The 16,210-nt window shown below is 48.6% G+C and overlaps 1 pseudogene; it reads left to right on the top strand.

The window, feature by feature from the left end:
- Positions 1-15,129: 15,129 nt before the first annotated feature.
- On the top strand, positions 15,130-15,928 carry LOC119973783 (annotated as a pseudogene).
- The last annotated feature ends 282 nt before the right edge of the window (positions 15,929-16,210 follow it).

The raw sequence follows: 16,210 nt of genomic DNA, 5'->3' as shown, positions 1-16,210 counted from the left end.
AGACCCCAATTTGGTCTGACGTATTCTCACTTATACCCTGCCTGCGTGAGGTTATCATGATGGTTGCACCATTCATGGATTCATGGGGAAGGTACCAAAGTGATTGGTCAAATTCTGCAGGAGAATGGTGATGACTTGCAGTGAGGGCAGAGTGATGCTTCTCTCATCCTCAGCAACATGTTTGAATCCTGCCTCACAGAGGGCCTATGTGTCTGTAACACCTACAGACATGACCGGTGAGTGCATGCCCCGCAATCAAGGTGGCAGACCCTGATTGGACTTGACCGATCAGGGTGATCGAACACTGATCAATTGATTGGTAGCATCCAGACACCGCCCAAAAGAACCCAAAATCAACAAGGTTAAAATGTACTGCGCCACCCTTGAATCGCTCTCTGCAGCAGCAACGAAACAACGATGACCATCACAGGCCAACACGAGGGAGGCCATCACCCCACCACCAGAAGGAAGACCAGAGCCAGGAAAAGACCAGACCAAGGATCGGACACTGAGGATCAGGATGCAGCACACAGATAAAGGCCAATATCTGTCTGGGTACTTGCTAGTCACTCTAAAGTTAAGGTCTAGTATTCTGTAAAATAACTTGTGTTGGATGGTGTGATTGATTAACTAACATTGTGTGGGTGTGAATAAATACTATTTGATTAAACAAAGCCGTCTCGCAGTCATTTGTCCACCGCATACGGTTTAAAGACACACTGTGGTAGCAACACCCTGGCTGCACGAGGAAGGACATTCAACTTCTTCCAGCACTGCAGCCCTGTCGTCTTATGGAGTGAGCTGGCAGGGTTGGTTACTGTCCTGGCAGAATGTTTGCCCAGTCGGGGGTAGAGGGTCTCCCACCATTGCTGGACCCCGTGCAGGAGTTTGCTGAGGGCTCCCTCAGTAAAGCATGGTACAGTCTTCCTTGCAACCATCCCACAGATTGGACTTGGAACCAGTGCTGGGGAGGCGTTTACATGGTGCACCCATCTGATGGCAGCAATTAAGTTGTAGCTGGGCAGGTAAATCAGAGGCAGGCAGCCACGGGCGTGGCATGACACTGATGAAAAAATAATTTTCCCTTAAGAGGTTGGATATACGCCTACTTTTCCCTCCAATGGCGGCATTCTCTCCTATTTTCTCGCCGAGACCAGTGCTTTGAAAAAATATTGGAAAATTCCACCCAATGCTTCAAATTGTCTTTCCGCATAGACCAACAGCAGCATCAGACAGTAGCCCGAAAATGTCTGTAATTAATTCTAATTAGCACACTTTGATCATGTTTTCTCCCTTTAGAATAAATGTGTGGATCAAAGTTTCCGAAAGACATAACTTGTGGGCAATCTGATTTCCAATTAATTAAATGCTCACAAACAAATTGGGTCTAATTACCATAAAATAATTAACGTCACTTACTTTAGAATAACTGATGAACTCGCCCAACTCTTTAATCATTTGGCACAAAAGCAGAACTGAAATACCGCGGATGATGGAAATCTGAAATAAAAGCAGGCAATTAAAAGGACGACTATGGGAATTCTGTCCACTTAGGGGTGGTGGGTGGAGCTCCACAGGCAGGAGGACCAATAGGAGCGCTCGCGGCTCTTGGTGGTCAGCAGCCTGACCAGGAGAATGGTGTTGTTGATTGAGGAAGGAAACAACACTTTGCGTCTCTAGTAGCCCGGCGTAGGATTCTCTTACAGCGGAGGGACGCGAAGCACCCGAGCCCGAAGGCCTGGATCAATGACATGGCAGGGTTCATCAGGCTGGAAAAGGTTAAGTTTGCCCTGAGGGGGTCCGTACAAGGGTCCTTCCGGCGGTGGCAGCCTTTTCTCGATTTCCTAGAGGGTGGTCAGTCTCAGCAGCAACACGGGGGGGGGGGGGCGGGGGGGGTTGGGTTCGGGGTTTGTTAAGGGGGTTTGTTTTTGCGACCGTGTGTTTGCTATTTTCTTCTTTCTTGTATTGTTATTAGTTATTAATTCATTACTTTGTATTGGGGGGATTTCTTTTTCTGTTTCTGTTTAGCTTTACACCTTGTTTACTTTAACTGTTGGGAGAAAATTTGTTGTTGAAAAATTTGAATAAAAATTATTTTTTTAAAAAGAGGAAGGAAACAACAAGGGTGCCTCAGAATACATGTGGCCACAGCTACAAAGAATCTTCGTGGAGGGGAAACTGCTCCACGGGATGACCTGTAGCTGCACTGTTACCCTGTGGCAGATGTAGCTCTGGGGTAGATAACTTGGTCTGGATGGCCTCCTGGTCTGCCGCGGGGAGGCCACCTTCAGCCATCTGCTGAGATGCAACCTTAGCGGGGGACGATTCACTGCTGAATCCCCCACCATCAACATTCTGGGGATTAGCATTGACCAGAAACTATAATTGCTATAATAACTCACCTCCCAACTCAATAAAACCTATCCACCATCTACAAGGCCCAAGTCAGGAGAATAATGGAATACTTCCCACTGGGCTGGATGACTGAAGCTCCAACAACATTCAAAAGTCTGCTTGATGATCCCATTCGCCATCTTAAATATTTATTCCCTCCACCACTGATGCACAGAGGCAGCAGTGTGTACCATGTGCAGGATGCACTGCAGCAACTCACCAAAGCTTCTTTGACAGCACCTTCCAAACCTGCGATCTCTACTGTCTAGAAGGACATAAACAGCAGGTGGGTGGAAACACCGGCCCATCCAGGTTCCTGACCAAGTCACACACCATGGAAATCTGGAAATACTCAATAGCTCCGGGAGCAACTGTGGTGGGAAGAAATCAGAGTTGACAGTGGAATTTTACGGTGTTACTTTTAAATGCCAGCTGGGACCATGCGAGGATCCCGACCCTAGTGGTCTATGAGTTCCGCACTCCTGCGTGGTCATACCAGACACAGCCAATTAAGCAGGCGGTACGGTGAGTTTCCTCCGGGTGTTCCCGCAGTCCAAAGATGTGCAGGTTAGGTGGATTGGCCATGCTAAATTGCTCATTCGTGTCCAAAGGTTTATAGGTTCAATGGGATTATAGTGATGGGGAGGGGCCTATATAGGGGGCTCTTTCAGAGGGTATCGAACTCGATGGGCCAAATGGCCTCTGTGTGCATCATTGGAATTCTATGGTTCTATGGTTCTATTAGCACCGTCCTGATTTGGAACCATATCATCCTTCCTTCACTGCTGCTGGGTGAAAAGTCTGAAATATTCTCCCTCAGAGCACTGTGGATGTATGACATATATGCTGCAGTGGTTCAAGAAGGTGGCTCAACACTGCCTATCAAAGGGCAATGTGGCATCAACATCATTGGGTAGAATACTGAGTGTGACATTGTTTAATGGGGGGGGGACCTTTGATCCTCATCACTGTCCACACGATCTTGACAGGTTGATGCTCACAGTCCAATGGCGTGTTAAACAATGATGACCATCTTGCTGCTGTAGGTGTCTTCCCCTTCACAGCCAGTGAGGCATGCAGGTATCCATTTCCTGTTCTGCTATTGGGGATGTTTTGGAATGCACTTTGTCTAACACCTCCCCCAGACATTGCCACCATAGCTATTGATTCCAGGTTTCTAACCATGGTGCGATGCACCTTCACAAGAATGTCCAGGAAACAAATGGAAGCCTTGACCTCTTCTAAAGTTGGATGGAAGTTATAAAAACAGATAATGCGGGTGCTGTAAATTTTAAATAAAAAACAATGAATTCTGGAAGCATTCAGCAGGCCTGGCGAGGTGGATTGGCCATGATAAATTGCCCCTTAGTGTCCAGGGATGTGCAGGTTAGGTTACGGAGTTATGAGGATAGGGCGGGGGCGTAGGCCGAGGTAGAGTGCTCCTTCGGAAGGTCATGCAGACCAGCTGGGCCGAATGGCCCCCTTCTGCACTGTAGGGATTCTATGATTCTAAGATGAACAGCCTTTCCTCCAGCAGTATCTATAATCACAATCATGAAAAGTCACAACTAAGACCCACAATGATGATCACAGATTTTGGCAGTAGATATCACAACAACAAAAAGCAACAAGTGAAGAGCCCAGTTATGGAGGAAGTAGCAAGACATACGACCACAAGACAAGGACAGGGTCGTTCAATGGAACTCTAGAAAAGACTACAATGAAGGGAAGCTGTGGCAAAAATCCTGGGCGGGATTCCCCGTAGCCCTCGCCGAAATCGGGAATGGCGATCGGGCGAAGAATCGGGGAAGGTGGTGGTTTGACGGCGGTTCGTGATGCTCCACGCCCTCCAAATCTGCGTCATCAGGATGCGCTCTGCACACAGCCACAACGCCAGTGATGTGTCATCAGCCAGCCCACATGCGATGCTCCGCCTTCGATGGGCCGAGTTCCCGCCAGCGCGGGCCACGTGTCCAGTGCTGCCAAGATCCATACTGTTGCCCAGGGGGCTTTTGCTAGGGCTGGGTGTAGCCACCTGGGGTGGCCACGTCCCGATCTCAAAATGGACACTCGCAAAGAGTGCAGGGAAAAACGGACAACACTAGAGAAAACAAGCAGGTGCAAGGTTTCCTGTGTATTAAGATTTGCAGAACCCAGACAGAACTGAAACCAATAGCCATTAGCATATTAATGAGCTATCTCCAGGGACAAAGAGGAAACATTGAAACAATCGAGACCAGGACAGACTCCCCGTCGCCAGTGGGAGCTGAAACAAAGGCAGGCCAACGGCCACATAGGGCCCGCCCAACGATCAGGGAACAACTCCGGTATTGGAGAAAATCAATACGAACGATTGGGACATGGTCCAATAACCAACCAAGTAAGTCTAAGGTCAATGCACGCTACGAGATAGGCGCTCCTAGCTACTATTCCGTACCAGTTCGAAGCCAGCAGTATCAGAACCGGACAACGGCCATTGCTCCTCTGACTGGGTGGGCCACTCAAAGCTAAGTATAGGCTTTAGTAGTAGTTGTAGTTTAGCGAATAGAGTTTATGCATGAGTAATAATTGACTGTGTGTGTAAATAAATGTTTATTGATTTCAAACTTACTAACTGGTGTATCGAGTCATTGATCAGTACTTGGCTTTGAACCCTGTGGTGGTATCAGAAAGATACCTGGCGACTCTTGAGCAAAGGTAATTAAAACAGAGCAAATTAAGGGAAAGCATAACAAGCAACATGTGGGAGTGGTGGGGGGTGGCCAGGGGGTGGGTTGTGGGGTACGCAGTCCACCATGGCTGGCGGCAAGTTTCCCGGCGCGACCTGTGGGCATGTAGGCGTGTGCGACTTCAACTTGTCAGCCCTGCGCAGTCCGGGACCCAGCGATTCTCCGCGTGATCTGCAGGTGTTCCACACGGCGCCAGTGCTAGCCCTTCCCCGGTAGCAAAATCAGTGAGGGATACGTGACGATTTTCCCATCGTGGAACACCACGGAGTCTCCGTTGGCACCGGCACTTAGCCTCAGAAACAGTGGGCTGGATTCTCCAGCCGCGATTTTGGCGCAGGGCGGAGAATCCAATTTCACGCCGAAATCGGGACCGGCGGCGTTCAGGCAATTCTCCGGGACCCAAGAATCGGCGTGATCGTGGAGTGGGGGCCCATGAACAGAGGCCCACCAAGTGATCCTCCACTCCCGTCCGACCAAGTTTCCGACGGCGTGGAACTAACCTGGTATTGCCGGTCGGGATGCTGGCCTGGCGGCTGCGGATTGAGTCTGCAGCCGCCCTGGTGGTGGGGGGAAGGATCAAGCCGAGAAATGGCAGAACTGGCGTCACAGTTTTACCCAGTCCAGAATAGCTTCGGGGCTAGCAGGGAAGACCAGCAATGAACGGGTCAGTACCTTAATCTATGCCATAGGCAGTAGTGCAGGTACTGTAACGGTCAGAGACAGGGCATAAACAAAAACACAGCGGCTTACCAAAAAATGATCAAAGCCTTTGATACTTATTTTAGTCTTTGAACAAACGCCAGTTTAGAGAGAGCAAAATTGAATCTGCACATTCAGTGACAGAGAGAACGTAGATTTCGTCATTAAAAATTGATATTGCTTAGCTGAGAATTACCAATATGGAGCCCTGAAGGATGAATTAATTTTGGATCACATTGTTGTTGGTGTGAGTGCCATTCCTGCAAGAAGAGGGTCATCTGAAATCAGTTTGCCACAGCAAAAACCACCAAAGTAAAAATTAAAGGAGAAACAACTAAGATCATCTACCATTGAAGAAGCTGATGAAGAAAAAGAGAATAATGCACCATTTTTGGAAGAAATTACAGAATCAATATTGTAGTGCAGACGTTATAGTCAACAGACACAAAATAAACTTTCATTAGACACTGGTGAAAGAGTTTCAGAAAGAACCTTTCCAGCACCTCCCACAAGTACCCCCACTCGACCCTATCAAAGGCCTTCTCCGCATCTAGCGCCACCACTATCTCCGCCTCCCCTTCCACCACCGGCATCATAATAACGTTCAAGAGCCTCCGTATATTAGTGTTCAGCTGCCTCCCCTTAACAAACCCCGTTTGATCCTCGTGGATAACCTGCGGCACACAATCTTCTATCCTCGTGGCTAAGATCTTTGCCAACAACTTGGCGTCCACATTCAGGAGTGAGATTGGCCTGTATGACCCACACTGCAGGGGATCCTTGTCTCTCTTAAGGAGCAAGGAGATCAGCGCCCGAGACATCGTCAGGGGCAAAGCCCCCCCCCTCCCTCGCCTCATTGAAGGTCCTAACCAACAGGGGGCCCAGCAGGTCTGCATACGCCTTGTAAAATTCAACCGGGAACCCATCCGGCCCCGGCGCCTTCCCCGACTGCATGTTCCCTATCCCTTTAACCAGCTCCTCAAGCTCAACTGGCGCCCCCAGATCCTCCACCCGTCCCTCCTCACCCTCGGGAATCACAGCCGGTCCAAAAAGCGCCCCATCCCCCCCTTCTCCGCCGGATGTTCGGACCGATATAGTCTCTCATAAAAGTCCCTGCAGACCCCATTAATGTCTACCCCCCTCCGCACCACAGTTCCTCCCCAGTCCTTAATTCCACCAATCTCCTTAGCCGCATCCCGCTTAAGGAGCTGGTGTGCCAGCATCCTACTCGCCTTCTCCCCATACTCGTACACCATACCCTGAGCCTTTCTCCATTGAGCCTCCGCCTTTCTGGTGGTCAACAAGTCGAACTCAGCATGAAGGCTGCGCCGCTCCCTCAGCAATCCCTCCTCCGGGGCCTCCGCGTACCTCCTGTCCACCCTCACCGAAACAATACTTCTAACAGACATCTCAGTGATGTGGCTCACTTGCTAATTTATAATGAAAGATTGGTCATACCAAGAATCCTCGAATTCGAGATTCAGAGAATACACCAGGAACTCCTAGACAGTACAAAGTGTTGTGCTGGAGCGCAAAGTTCAGCCTGGTTGTCAGGGATCTCAGAATCACTTGAGGAAATGATTCCAAACTGTGCAATCCATCGCCAAGAGCAGAAATAATCACTGATGGTATCCTCATTCCCATCCAGACCTTGGGAACACTCGGAATGGACCTTTGCGAGGCCAAGGGAACGACATCCCTCATGGGTGTTGATCATTGCTCCAGACGGATTGAGGTTGAACGCATTCATAGTTCAACCTCAGAAACAATCATTAATTCACTAAAAGACATGTTTGCCACACATGGCATTCCCGATCTTGTCACTTCAGGCAATGGCCCACAATTTGTGAATGAATGGTTGAATAACTTTACAAAAGACTGTGGATTTGTCCACACAGCTAGTTCATGCAGGTACTCACAAACAGATGGAGAGACTGAAATCAAGTAGAAATGGTTGAACAAGATGATGAAATCAGCTTTGCACTGTTGAGCTATCATTCCGCACCACTTCAGAATGGTTTTGCTCTGTCAGAACCTCCGATGGAAGAAGGCTATGGGCTCAATGTCCTGTACTTTCATATACACGCATGCAATGTCGAAGAACAACTGATATCGACAGGATAATAATGGAGAAGGAAGATGAGTATCGTGCAAATCAAACCAGAAACTACAGTTAACGTCATAGAGTGCATAATTTAACCAGGTTTAGAGACCAGAATCGAGAAGGTCAAGATTGGAAAATAACTGAGATCTTGAGCGTGATTCAGCACCCGGCGTGCAAGCCCCAAAGAAGGCTCTGGTGGGGGCAATACCTCACGTGAGTCACGCAACTCTTGCCCAAAGCGATTTGGATCTCATTATGGCTCATTTAAATAACTGGGCGGCAGATTCTCAGGGCACCTAGGGGACTGTGCCAGGGCACTGTTTAGTACTGGTTCACAAAATCCAGTCGTAAAGGCACCGGGAGGGGGAGGGGGGGGGGGGGGCTCCCAGGGCTCCCAGGCCATTGGAGACACCTGGGTGATTGAGGACAGGGCAGGCTAGCGCCATTGCCCTCCCCTAGCACATGGGAACCTTGTTGCAGCCTTCCAGGAACATGCCAGGGTTCCAGGGGCACTACCAGGGTACCAGGGTTCCTTTCCAGGGGGTGGGGAGGGGAAGTTGGCGGTGGGCAGGGGGTATCACAAAAACAGGGGGGGCTGAAAGTGGGGGGAGGGGGAAGGGGGGAGAGATCAAGGCTGCCGGACAAAACGGTGCCCCGATCTGCGTGAACCCTTTCCTGCTGGCGAGCAGTGTAAATATATATTCTACATTATCTGAGACATAAGAGCACATTACAACAGAGCCTGGAGAGATATACTTCAATGTAGAGCCTCATGATAAGTCCATATTGTACATAGTTAGTAAATGTTCAATAAGGGTGGCACAGTGGTTAGCAGTGCTGCCTTACGGCGCCGAGGACCAGGGTTCAATTCCGGCATGGGTCACTGTCCATCTGGAGATTGCACATTCCCCCCATGTCTGCATGGGTCTCAGCCCCACAACTCAAAGAGGTGCAGGGTAAATGGATTGGCCATGCTACATTGCCCCTTAATTGGAAGAATTAAAAAAAAAATGTTCAATAAGAGGTAGTTTACCAATAGCCTTGCCTCCAGCATATCTATAAGTAAAGATCAAGGGCGGGATTCTCCGCCCTGCCGTGCGGAGCACCCGCGCCGGCAGCGGGATTCTCCATTCCGTCAGCCGGCCAGTGGGGTTTCCCATTGTGGGCAGCCTTACGCCGTTGGGAAATCCCCGGGCTTGGGTGCGCTGCCGGCGCAACGGAGAACCCTGACAGCAGAGAATCCAGCCCCATGAACTTTAGCTGCCTGGGGGCTGGCTTCTGCGCAGCCCCATGCTGAAATCGCGTTTGGCACGGGGGCGGAGAATTGCCGTTCCCGACCAGATCGCAATCGTTGCCGGGCCGCGGGGAATCGCTCATCTGTCAATCACGCCGCGCGGCTGAGGGGCCATTGCCAGAGACCCTCTCAGCGATACTCCGATCCTGACTGACCGATTTCCCAACACCGTGGATCTAACCATGTATGGCCGGTTGGGACTCTCACGCGGCAGCTGCGGACTCAGTCCACGGCCGCCCAGGTCGGGGGGGGGGCGATCCAGAACCGGGGGAGGGCCTTATGGGTGGCCGGGGTAGCAATCGGTCCGGTCCAATGGAGGGACGCGGGGACCTTCTTTGTTGGTGATGGTCCACAGTCCGAGTCCGTCATGGCGCTCGGCGAGGCCGCTGGAAGCTGCCGCCGTGCGCATGCGCGGACTCAAAAGTGGAAGTGCAGGGACCCGTATCCACAGCCATAGCTGCTTGAAGTTCCCCAGGTCCCTGCTAGCCCCCAGCAGGTAGGTGAATTGCTCTTTATTTTTTCCAGAAAACTGGGGAGTGAAACGCCAGCATTTTTACGCCGGCGTGGGGGCGTAGCCCCATTTTCGGAGAATCCAGCCCTAGGACGACACTTTGGAATTCTCTCTCTAAAATTCTCCATCCCTCTTCCTCTGAGATACGCATTTAAACACATCTTTTTCCAACGTTTTGTCACCTCCTGTGAAATCTGAGGCCCACAGATAACAGAGGGAGAGAGATAAATCGAGTTAACCTATCAAGTCTGTGACCACCCATTGGAATTGGAAAAATTAGAAATATAATTGATTCTGAACAAGTGAGGGGAGTATGGAAAGAAGAACAAAGGTCTGTGATAGTGCAAACGTGGGGAGACATTAAAAGACAGAGGTTTCATGGTGCTTCATTGCTGGCTTGACTTTTTAAAAATCTCTTATTTATCTCATATTTCTTTCACTTTACATTCAGACAGCTGCTATTCAGGATCCTCTCATTCACATCTTCTTGAGACACATCTTTTTATTCTTTACTTGCAACGTTGCCATTCCCTTTGGCTTTACATCTCCTTCCTGACCTCTGCTCGATCACAGATCTTTGTTTTGGTTTTTGTTCCCACCATTCGCCCTCTCACGTGCTAAAAAAGGATTACACGTCTAACCATTCCCAATTCTGATGAAAAGGCACAGACATGAAATATTAACTCATCTGTTTGCCTCTCCAGGAATGCTGCCAGACCTGTGGAATGAAGTTACGATGGGAGAAACTTGCATCATTGAGATCATTCTGAAAGGCCCTTCAGCTCCCAGGAACTTCCATTTCTTACTGTATTTCAGATTTGTAATGTTATCCTAAAAGTGTTGCTCATATTGTGTGATCAGCAAACAGACAGTGCCAAGGGAGTCTAGCTATCTGATGGGCTCAACAGCTTTTACAAGTACACTAAGTCAACCCACTCACTTTAGTTCAATTGTAGTTTAACTTTCAGGACAAATAATATTTTTCAGTAAGGTTAAATTCCATTTGTGCAATATCAAATAATAGGACCGTGTGTCCTCCAAGACTGCTAACTGAACAGTTAAAGATGAGGGGCGAAAGATGAGAGACCCCTGGGAGATTGGGCTCTGGCCAGGCAATACCTCCCTGGCATCCCCAATGCCAGCAGGGCACCCTGGCAGTGCCATCTTGGGTGTCAGCCTGGCACTACCAGGGTTCCCAGGTTGAGCTGCTAGGCTAGTGGGGACATGGGTGACATTTTGCCCACACTGGGTATTGAGCCCAGAGGTGGGTCTGGGGAGGTCTCCATGTCCTCCTTACAGGTGAGTTGGGGGATTGGAAGTTGCATTAGGGGGTCGAGAGATTGGGGTACCATTTTTAAATGACACTCCAAGCTCTTCCTCAGTTCAGGAAATTGGACTAACTCCAGCCTCCATGGGATGTTCCCCGCTGAGGCCCCGGATTATAAGAGTCCCATTTAATAGCGTGGTCTTTCTCGGCGCTTCAAACGCTGGGTAGCACCCGGCTAAGTACGCTCAACATGGGACTCTGTTAGATAGCGCCCGAGGTGTTTGTTTTCCACTGATATAGATTTCTCCACATCACCTATTGCCAACAGTTGCATCATCAAGTACAGTTATGGACAATTCTGCAGTCTTAGTATGGGTTGGACACTGTAGATTTACCAGACGGGTGGGATTCTCCGGCCTCCCAGCCGTGTGTTGCTTGGCAGTGGGAGGCAGCGCGTCATTCGCTGGTGGCAGGATTCTCTGCTCCCACTGCTGTCAATGGGAATTCCTATTGAAGCCAGCCTAGGTTACCGGGAAACCCACGGGTGGAGGGACACTGCCGGCGGGACCAGAGAATCCCATCAGCAGCCATCGGCCAGAGAATTCAGCCAATGACAGCTGCAGCTTGATAATCAGCAAATAAGCTACTTTGTCAACTCTTACCTCTCATGCCTTCCTCACTTCCTTTTCTCCACTATTGGTGGCCATGCCTTCAGCTGCCTAGGGCTACACTCTGGAATTCTGTCTCTAAATCTCTCCATCCTACTTCCATTACGACACTCTAAATTCTACCTCTTTGTCCAACGTTTGGTCACCTTCCGTAACATCTTCACCTTTGGCTTTGTGTCGAGGTTTGTTCGAAAACAATCCTGTGACGTACCTTGGAACTTTTTGCAACATTAAAGGTGTTATAGAAATGCAAGTTGTTGTCAGTCCCTGCTTTTGTCACCTTGTCCATACCCGATTATGCTTCGGGTTTAGTTGACATACGTCTCAGTTGAGACTGTCTCAGTTGAGACTGTTTTTGGATATTCACTTCACCCTTTATGTTACGTTATATTGTTTTGTTAGCTCGAGCGTCAGCATCTAGCTTCAGGGGTATGGCATTTCAATTAAGATTCATGGGTGCAATCCATGACTCATTCGAACCCAGGTCCTTAGTGCCGCAGGCTGCAGTGCTAACCACTGTGCCAGGTGCCGCCCTTATGGCTCATTGTTGATGTAACTAAACCTGCCAGGATAGCCACGGGCGAGGTGCGCTGCCGGCAGGAACAGGGAATCACAACAGCTGGAGCATTCCGCCCTTTGTCTCTGAGAGATAATTTGAATGAATAAAAGCTCCAAGCACAGAGCTTCACCTGCCACAAGATAGTGTTACATTGAGGGACACATTTCAATTACCACATGAAGGGAAAATGATGGGAAGCACCCCCCATGGGCTAAGGTTTCTAGGATAGTGGGGTTTCTCTTCCCGCTATCTGAGGATTCAGCAGTAAACACATCGCACTGATATTGGCGACCCAGCAGTTATTTAACGCTCCAACAAGCATTCGTTGGCTGAAGGTGGTCCTTCCTCTCCTCACTCAGACGCAAGTCCAGCTCAGACAGCTGCCAGCCATTCTGATTGGTTGGCAGCTCTCTGGTCCCAGCAGCACCAGAAGCTCCAGTGCGCAGGACCGGGATCGCAAGCAGACCCCAGAGTCTAAGTTCCAGAAGTCCAAGACCAGATATGTTTTGTGGGTCTTAGGGCAGCGAAGAGAGGTGGTCCCAAAAGGATGGGCAGACGGTTGTGTGATATTGTTAGAGAGGCCAGCAAGGGAAGGAGGAGCTGCAGGGGCCAGTGCTTTTGAGGTGGGGGGGGGGGGGGGGGGGGGAGGCAATGTTAAAAGGAGGTTGCCGCTGGAGGCAGCCGCCAACATCACGCCAAGGTGTGAGCAGGGTTACTGTGGTAGCACAACCCATTTAAGGGGCGAGACCTCACGGTCCGCATGACCAGCTCGGGACCTATCGTGTGGGAGCACACAAACCCCGATCAATGGAGGACAAGTGCACAGCCCTGGGAACAGGGCCCCAGCAGTGTGGACCCAGCAGTCGTAGGGTGAAGACCTGTTTAGTAACTCTGTGCCCGTGTATAATTTACCTGTTACTTGTTATCGGTAAACCCTTGCTTGTGGGGCGGCACGTGGCAAAGTGATTAGCTCTGTTACCTACAGCGCTGAGGACCAGGGTTCGAATCCCAACCCTGGGTCACTGTCCGTGTGGAGTTTGCACATTCTCCACGTGTCTGTGTGGGTTTCACCCCCACAACCCAAAGATGAGGAGGTTAGGTGGATTGGCCAGACTAAATTGCCTCTTACTTGAAAAAAAATAAATGGGTACTCTAAATTTTAAAAAAAACCTTTGTTTGTGTGGTGATATGTCTGTGATATGCCTGTGCACTGTTCTATATATAGTTAGTAATGCGACCTCCAACCAGCTGGTGATGATAGAGATCCATCACGTGACACAACACACTCGGCAGTTGGTAGTAAGAAGTACAAGAAGACAATTGCAATTAGAGTAGTTCCAGGAGAATTCACTGAATTCATTTAGTCACAATCATCTGTAGAGTAGTTCCTTAGCTATCTTCTCCACATGTTTATTAATAAATTATCTTTATAGTTAATCAACTGTATGTTCTGTGTACATCATTACAACGGTTACATCACATAAAACAACATGGTACCAGGGGTGCAGAACACTTAAAGATAACAACGGAGCAGATGGGACAAAACAGGCTAAAGAACAAAAAGAGAAGATTCTTCCACCAAACTGGTGAACTCCGGCCATCTGTGACAAATGACTGTGAAGTTAGAGATGGAAGGTTTGAAGGCACCCCACCAGCTTTAAGTCTCAGGCAACATGGATGAAAATTGGCGTGTGTTCAAGCAGCAATGTAAACTCTATGTTGTAGCCTTTGGCCTGCAGGCACAGCCTGATGAGAGGCGTATTGCGTTGCTCATGGTAGCAGGTCCTCAAGCAATAGAAAAATATAATACATTTGCCTTCGACAGCAAAGAGGAAAGCAAAAGCTACGATGAGGTGATAAAGTACTTCCATCGGCATTGCTTTCCAAAGAAAAATGAAACATTTGAACTTTACATATTTCGTACACATATCCAAAAAGCTGGTGAATCTTTTGATAGCTTTTTAACCGACTTGCAGTTGAAGGCGCAGTCATGCAATTTTAGTACTCTGAAGCCGTCCAGATAGTGTTTGGGATATTGAATGATAAAGTCCCATAGAGATTATTACGGGAAGAAGACCTGAAATTAGGAAATGCTATCAAGATCTGTCATGTGAGTGAGCTGGCTGCACAGCAGATCAGTACCCTCAACCTAAAAATGTTTGGCACCAATTGGGAAAAAGACGCCCGTGCCATTAGCACTGTGACGCAGTTCAATAAAAAACGTGGTCTCAGTGCGGGTGACCATTTAAGCGACCGATCGGCTCCGCCATCTTGTGCCAGCGATGCTGCAATCGTCATGGGCCACGACAATATTCAGCATTTGGGGAAGTATGTTCCAAGTGTGGCCGTACAAATCATTTTGATAAGGAATGCTTTTTGCGTCCTACAGTGGAATAAATAGCGTGGGTCAACGCAGTTGATGAAATATCCATTGAAGAACAGTTTTTCATTGATCTGATTTCAATCAAGGACACGATGAATCTGAATATGAAAAGTGAAGAAGTCTTACTGACCAGTTGTGACAATAGTGATGATGAAGCTGATACCATCGAAGACAGATGGACAATTCCAGTGATGCTGAATGACACATTGATTAAATGCAAACTCAACACGGGAGCGGGGGTCAACCTCCTCAGTCTGTCAGATTTGCATAGGCTGTGGGTTAAACTGAAAGTCGTCAATCAAACGAGACTACTGATGGACTACAGTGGGAATGAGATTGCGACGCTGGCTGTATGTGAACTCGAATCATGGGAAAACAACAGAAGTCATATCATACCACTCTCCATTGTGGATGCTTCCATCATAGGAGCGGACGCGTGTGAGGCCCTGATCCTAGTTGAGTAGCTACACATTCCAGGCAGCATTGAGACAGAAGATAATTGTGACTAGCAGTGGCATATCATGGCGCTGTTATCCAATGAGATAAAAGCGAAAGTTAAAGTCGAGGACAACAAACCAGATGAAGAGATGGAAGAGCCAGACTTTTGGTTAACAGGCTTCAAAATTATGGATGGGCTCAGTGACATGATACAAGTGCATGATGAGCCTAACTTAAAACATCTACAAGATGTAAACGTAAAATTTTCAGATCCTGGACAGCCAATGAGCTTCACTCTGGAGTTCACGTTTGAGCCAAATGAGTATTTCGTGAACGAGGTACTGACAAAACATACCAGATGGAATTGCATCCTGATGGGTCAGAATTTTTCGTCTTTCAAATCATGGGCTGCACAGGGTGCCGGATCGGCTGGAAGAATGAAAAAAATGTCACATTGGAAACCATAGAAACAAAGCAGAAGCATAAGGGTCGGGCCACTAGTACAACAGTTATGAAAACTATACCAAATGACTCTTTCTTCCATTTCTTTAGTTGTCCAGAAGTTCCAGAGCATGGAGACCTGGATGAAGGTTCTGCAGCAAGACTCACGGCTGACTTGGAAATTGGTCACTTCTTGCATGAACACATGATTCCACGAGCACGTTATACTCCACACAAGAAGGTGATGATGACGATGATGATCATTACGATGATGACGATTACGAGGGTGAAAATTACGATGACAATATTTACGATGAGGAAAGTGAAGAATCAGATGATGAGCCAGAAGAGGAAGACGATGAAAATCTGTTCAGTTTATTTGGTGGCAGTAACGAGGTGATCACAAGGGACACCCAGGCTGCACAGCACAGCGATAAGTGAAAGCTCGAAGGTGGCGTATGCAGAGGCTGAAAGTGGCATTGCAGTAGTAAACACATCAGATGACAGCAACTCAACTGTGAACAGACTAATAACTGACTAAATAATCCACATTCTGGAGAAACTGGCTCTAGAGGCATACGGTGAATCATCTCCTGCTGCGGACTTCCCAATACTCGCGGCCACTCCACCAAGAGACATGCTAGAAGAGCAGATGGATACATCTGCGTGCAGTTCTACAAAGACAGATGAAACATATATCATCCTAATAGATGAGGATGAGCA

Source organism: Scyliorhinus canicula, chromosome 11 (genome assembly GCF_902713615.1).
Source record: "Scyliorhinus canicula chromosome 11, sScyCan1.1, whole genome shotgun sequence".
Lineage (NCBI taxonomy): Eukaryota > Metazoa > Chordata > Chondrichthyes > Carcharhiniformes > Scyliorhinidae > Scyliorhinus > Scyliorhinus canicula.
This window is presented reverse-complemented; position numbering and strand designations above follow the sequence as displayed.